This window comes from Uloborus diversus, chromosome 1, assembly GCF_026930045.1.
Source record: "Uloborus diversus isolate 005 chromosome 1, Udiv.v.3.1, whole genome shotgun sequence".
Taxonomy (NCBI): Eukaryota; Metazoa; Arthropoda; class Arachnida; order Araneae; family Uloboridae; genus Uloborus; species Uloborus diversus.
Genome location: NC_072731.1, coordinates 85,937,161 through 85,944,380, shown reverse-complemented (window position 1 = coordinate 85,944,380; position 7,220 = coordinate 85,937,161).

The window sequence follows — 7,220 nt, the reverse complement described above, 5'->3', positions numbered from 1 at the left end:
CTAGTTCTAAGTCATAGCCATCGTTTAAAACAAACCGCATGAAAATATTCCAGCAATTTCTCGTGTTATGCTTTGTATAGGTAGCAGATTTTCCCGTAGAGAAAGCATTAGCGTCGAAAACCAAGATGGACGGTATAGAAGAGCCTTAATTTAGAGGCTTACGTACATCTGAAAAATCTGACATCCCTTAAAACTAATAGATGCTTCCATTTCCACGTGTAAACCGGATGTTTGCCTTTCCATACAATCCGTGGTTAGACAGTATAAAGCAATGAAGTTTGGAGCATATTTTTTTCAAACAGTTTACTTTGATTTTTATACGGTGAATTTGAAAAAAAAAAAAAAAAAAAAAAAACCATTACTTCAAAAAATATGATTTTTTATTATTTTAAATATCTTTGAATTTCTCGAAATTTTTCTTAAAATATTTTCTATTTTTATTTGAACTTAACTCGTTCCTGCATCAAAGTCCTCAATTGTAGAATAAATACTATCGTGACTTTAAGACTACAAAGGGACCTCATGAGAGGGATACTACAAAGGTCGGAGTTGCTGCGCAAAAATGGTGAAACTCTGCAAAGAAGTTCTTTTGCTCCGCATTTCCCTGCCGAAGTTTTCCAGCTTAAATTTTGCTATTTCATCATAACAAACATGTAAATATGGGAAATTAAAGATGCTTACACTCAAAGATTGAAATTGTGTATGAAGCTGTTTTATTAATTTAGAAATAATTATTTTCATACTAGTGCTTAAAATAATTATTAAAGCTCTAAAAAAAACCAGATAATTGATTTTAGTTAATTTTATTGATTTTTATACAAAATTCCGAACTGCTCAGCAAAATTTTAAACTGCATCTTCAAAATCAGCACAGATGCTCCTCAAATTGTTTCTCCAAGGTACGCATCTCTGTGGAGCCCGTTAGGGTCTAAATCTGGCCCTGATTAGAATTAATGTTGCTAATAAAAAAAATAATCTTGCCTCCCCTGGAACTCAGGCCTAAATCCGGCTATGTTCAAGAACTCGCCCTTCTAGGTTAAAATTTTGTCCTGTTTCAGATTTAGTTATTGCAGTCCAGACTTGCTTTCCCGATGCGATTCTGAGATGAAAATACTCGTATAGCGATAAATTATATTAGACTAATGAAATCGATTGCCAATTGGCAGCATTTAGTTGAATCTGCCGCAACCAGTGAATACCAGGTCAGGGGCATGTAGAGAAATTTTTAAGGCCCGTTACAAATGACTTTTACGGGCCCCTCTCCATTTTATTTACCACTACGTTCCTACTGTATATTTCACCCTTCATTTAAAAAATCTCGGGCCCCCTTAAGGCTCGGATCTGGGCCAACAGATGTTCCTTCTCCCCCCCCCCCCCCCCAACCTTGTGCATGCCGCTGCTCATGTATCAACACCCCAAAGCATGGCCCACACATTTATAGCAGGGCCGGGGCCGCTTTGTCTAGTGGTGCAGGCTAATTGTTGTTAATAGACGTACTAATTAAAGATTTTGAAAGCTCTTTTTTCGTCCCGGGACCTTTTTCAGGGCGCGTCGGAACCTAATTTCTCTGGCCCCCTCGCGTTTCCTCTGTGTGGGAACCATGGACCCCAGAACTCCAAAAACTAGAGAAAAAGTTGACAAAAAGAGAAAAGCATTCGCACCTGTGGACTTTGGTTATTTACTTTGGCCCCTGGACTAAGGATAGGAGAAAAATAAACCTGCTTCCAAACACTTTTTTCCCATAGAGTGAACAAATTTCATTTTTTATTCTATTATTAAGCTTTAAAAAATGTTAGATGTGAATTAAATGTATTAAGTTCAATAAAAAATTGCTTAAAGTGACCCACTAGGCGGTTAGCCCAGTCGGGGATCCCCGACTAGCCGACCTGGCCAGTCCGCCCCTGCGCCTGGAACAGTTAAAGGGTTAATGGGTCTGTGACAGGTTGAAGGGAAAAACTTCCAAACTTTTTTCCCCAGAGCAACGTGAATCTGCTGAGAGTGCTTTATCCAGAGGGGGTTTGGGGATTTTTTCCCCTTTGAGAATTTTAATTTTTCTTTTTAGATAAAAGATAAAAACCAAAGCTACTATATTGTCGCCTCAGAGCAACAGTAAGAAATCTAATCCAAAAAATAACACTAAGACACGGGGAAGGAGGGCGGTTAAGGAGTAACTGGTGGGCGGGGGCACCCCTGACTAAGATATCTTACTGTTGCTCTGAAGCGACGATATCCCCAGAAATGTAACCATTTCCATCCGACTTTTTTCCGGCGATGCCGCTGAATATTTATGCATTCTAATATAATTTCACATTGTCCAAGCGTAACCCTTTGTTAAAAAACAGGATACTAGTTAAAGCCCCCCCCCCCAAAAAAAAAAAAACTGCTAGTGGATTTGAATTTATAGTATTTGAAAGTAAAAAGTATAGTTACTATTTGGACAACATGCTATGGGGCTTAACAAATTGGAAAATAACTTTTAATGATATAAAATGAAAAAATAAAAAACGTAATTGCGGAAAAACTTTTTTTCAAAAATATCGAATATGAAAACGAAACTTTTTCATTTGGAAATCTACTTTTTTTTGGAGTAGGTGTATACTGCCGGGCTAAGCACAAAAGTCGAATCTGCACTCTAAACAATATTTTATGGTCATTTGCGAATAGGAAATATATATATTTTTTTAAATTCTGAAAAAATTACATCTGAATCAAATTCATGGAGACTCAAAACTTGAAACAGGAATTTCTCATTTTGAACTCAGCTGCAGTTGCACTTTACACGGCAGCATACTCCTGACATTGTACTAAAAAAGGACAAGAAGACAATTTTAACAATTTTATTTCATAAGAGTATTGTTTTTTAAATTTAATTAATGTAAAAATTAGCAGTTGGCCAAGCCATAACAGCAAAATTTAAGTATGCTCTACATCATTAGCAATAAATTGTCATTAATTTATAACATATAAAGGCAATGCATTGTGGTCACTTTCTTTCGTTGGTTGATTTTTGCTGACTATTTTGCTGACTGCAATAAAAACTGCTTGACTATAGTAAAAATTCATTAATAATAAACATTTTATTGTTCAAAATAGTTTTAGTTTCAAACTAAATGCAATATGAATATTAAGTCAGAACAAAAGTTCAGTATGCATATAAATACTTCATGAAAATGATTATGATATATATTAAAAAATACTACATTAAACATAATACAACAGGTTTTGAAAATTCAAAAAGAAAAAAAACACAACACAAGAAATATTGCATTAATGGTACATAAAATGCTTGTTTTCCTTTTCACACAAGTAATTGCTGGCACCAAATATTAATTTTACCCCTTTCTGTCATACACATTTACCAAAAGATACCTGACATCAAATATGCACCTAAATATTTTATTTTGCACATAATCTTCATCTCACCAATTGGTGCAGAATATTTTTAAGGCAGATTTGTGTCACATTTTAAAAAGCTGCATTAGGATTGAAAGGTTAAATAATTTTACAAGAATAAAGTTGAAAATGACCAGAAACTGTTTTGCATCATTGAAGTGCACTTGAACATCAACAAATATTTAAGGGAATAATTTAATTTAATATTTATAATATATAAAGGAAAAAAAGTTTGGCTTGGTTTTGAGTATATAAAGGCAAATACTTAGGAACCAAAACTTAAACTTGACTTCACATATATGCACACATTTGTTTTCGAAAAAGCAGAACAATTTCATTAGACACAGAACAACATGTCAACAAAAAATTGCATTTCATTAAAAACATTCAAATTTGGTTTAAACATGTGACATAATATTGGTTGAAGATTTAAAAAATAAATCCAACACCATATAGTAAAGCATTATTTGTTTAAATGAGTGAACTTCAGAGTATATGTCTAGAAAAGTATTTTTTGACTAACAGGTTGAATCAAGTTTTGCATATCTCTTCACTTAAGAACATTTGATCAGTATCATCATCTATAGTCCTGATGTGTGTAACATCAAGTAAATGTCCAAACAATATAGTAATTTCTTTAGGTTTCAATCAGCACCAAAATTTTCTTCAATTAAAAATATATATTAACAATTAAAAGCTATTTTTTTTTTATAAAAGGAAAACTTATGCATAATGTATAACAAGATAAATGATTATGTGTGATAACAATACATGATTAATAAAGTGGAAATTCAGATTCTTGAGTAGCAAAAGATGTATTTAAGATACAGTGGTCACCATTATTGCATAGTTGAATCTCCCTTGAGAACTTTATTTTCATTTTAGTTGGTATATTTGGCATGAACCAACTAAAATGATATCTTAATTCCCAGACTACAAACTTAATTACAAATACACCCACAAAAAAAAAGTTCAAGGGCAACACAAAGCCAGTTTCTATCTGCACCTCTAATAAAGTTCTTGTGCAGAAAGTATTTGAGATATATGAAGCATATACAGGGTTCATACTCGATTTGGATGAAAAAACTCCATGACTTTTTCATGACTTCAATGAAAATTTTCATGATCTCGTTACACGAAGAGAATAGGACTATTTAATCTCAAACTTGGTAATATTTGGAACTGAGCATTAGCAAAATGTCTATAGGAATGCCACAGCCTCATTGAAGCACTTAGTCGTAATGGAAAAAACATAAGTGCACACTTAAAAAACTAAACTATTCTTATTTGTCTTCATCATATAAATTTAAGTAAAGTAAAAATGCAGTGAAGTGAATATGATGATGCTTAAATGTCTGATATTTTTTTTTAAAACAGGCAGAATGATATTGAATGAGACAGAGGTTTAATGAGTTATCACTAAGTTTCAATAAATTTGCTTCAAAAGTTACCTTTTTAGTGTCAACAGTGTCTTTAATCATCCACATAACTTGACAGTATTTTGATTCTTTAAAGTAAAGCCACATAGTTTAGTTCTTTATGTTTCTAAACCAGATCTTTTTTGAAAAATCCATTCAGTAATGAATCAATCTTCTGATTCAAAAATATATTTGTTTTGTTTACAAATTTGCATATTTTCAAATGTATATAAATAGGTTCAGAAATTCCAGAACACATTTAATTCCCGACATTGAAAGTAGCAGTGGGTCGCATGGATTAGTTTTGAGTGTCGTATGTTGGACACTACTGTTTTAGAGCATTAGAATTCCTCTTTTTCCGTATTCTATCGCCTGACTTAAGATCTTTATTTTCTAAAACATTCAACAAATTAAGAAAAACTCTGATAAATTTAATAATAAAGTCCTTAGGAATGATGGAATCGAACTCACATGCAATTGAAATGCAATTTTTCTTTTGAGTGGGCGTGGCAAAACTAAGAACGCGAAATTTTGCTACTACAGAATATGAAACATAAGAAGTGTTGAAAATAACAGAAAATTCAAAATAAGTGATGTCCAGGCAGTAAAATCACATCGCAAAAAATGGCAAGAGGCTGCGACAGAAGTGGATGCAATGAGATTTCAAAATTCAGATTTGATTTTTGGATCGTTCAATTTTCCACTTTTAATAGCTTTTATGTGCTATTCTGTTAAATTACTCAAGATTTCTAATGCTCCTTTAGCTACTGTTCCTTTCTCTTTGTCTAGGACATTTTTCCATGACTTGAAATAGATTTCCATGACTTTCAATGAAAATTTCAATTTTCCATGTCTTTTCCAGGTCTGAAATTCTGTTATTTTTTTCCATGACTTTCCAGGATTTCCATGACCCGTACGAACCCTGATATACTTATTGTAAAAAATGATTGAATAATTGTCAAATCAGTTTAGAGTTCACCAGGCCTGAGGAGAGGCCATGTCAGTCTAGTTAGAAACTAGGGGCCCTGGCCTTGAGGAGACCTGGCAACACACACACACACAAAAAGAGAGGAAAGAACTCTGAATAACAGAGAACGTAAAGATTAAGTAAAATTTAATCTTTGGGTATTTGCTGTTGTGACACTTAAAATAGAGTTAATTGTTTTCTAGAAAGCAGTTATGATTTTTATTCTTCTACCACCCCTTTTTTCTCTTTTCTTCCTTCGGGGGGGGGGGGGGGGGGGGGGGGCGGCACCATAGCTGATAAGGGGCCGCCTTGGCTCTCTGCGGCCCTGGTTGGTTCACTTCACCAAAAATAGAAAAAAAAACCTGAATGCATATATGTTACTTGTATGCTAACTAATATATATCTAGTGAAAGACAGGTTTAGAGGAGCTTGAGTTCCATGAGGGGTATGTTTCAATACTTTGATGGCTTCCCACTTAATATGCTAACTACAAATGCTTATAATTTTGGGAAGGGTATAAGTTAAATTTCTGAGGAAGTTATGCTTTAGTTCTCCAACAACTTTGTATGTAGAGAATTACAAAAAAAAAAAAAAAAAAAAAAAAAAAAAAAAAAGAGCACTGAAAATGATGTTAATGAAATTTCTCATCTGTTGCATTTATTGTATTTTCTGCCAGGCCCGGTTCCTAGGGTAGGCGACCTAGGTGGCAGATTTTAGGGCCGACAATTTGGAAATTGAAACTTTAATAAAGTATGAATATCTGTTTCAGCGTGCACTACTTTAATGTTAAAAAAGATAATTTAAAGTTTTGACCAGTGCTTGGATATGAAAAACCTAGTTTGGAATTTAACTAGAAACTCACTTTAATTTTAAGCAATTTATTGCAGTGGACGCCGGTACTGAATCAGTTGTTAATGAAATCAAACGCTTTAATGAATTAAATCGTCAAACACAGAACAAAATCTTGCTTTATTGAATTAGCGGCTTCATGGAATCAAATATGTTTCGAACAAACGTGATTCATATAAGCGGCGGCTGCTGTTTTTTTTTAATTTCACTAATATATTATTATTTTATATCATTATTATTCAATGGGGGGGGGGGGCACTTGTCAATATCGCCTAGTGTGGCAGAACTACTAGAGCTGGAACTGTTTTCTGCAAGACCCAGCGGGGAAAAAAATTCCATATCAAAAAGAGTGGAACTATTTTAAAGAACACTGCATAAAGTCAGCTGGTTTATAAATTTTTCAGTATTTTTTGAAAACTAAAATCCTGTGCTCATCAATGGGTTAAGACCCAGAAAAAAAAAAAAGACTAGAGGTCCTGATAATTCAATGCTTTGCAAATAATTTACTATATACATTTTCATGCAAATGCAACCCCCCCCCCCCCCCCCCCCCCCGAGAATGATTGAGATTTTATAAACATATTTATAATAAGC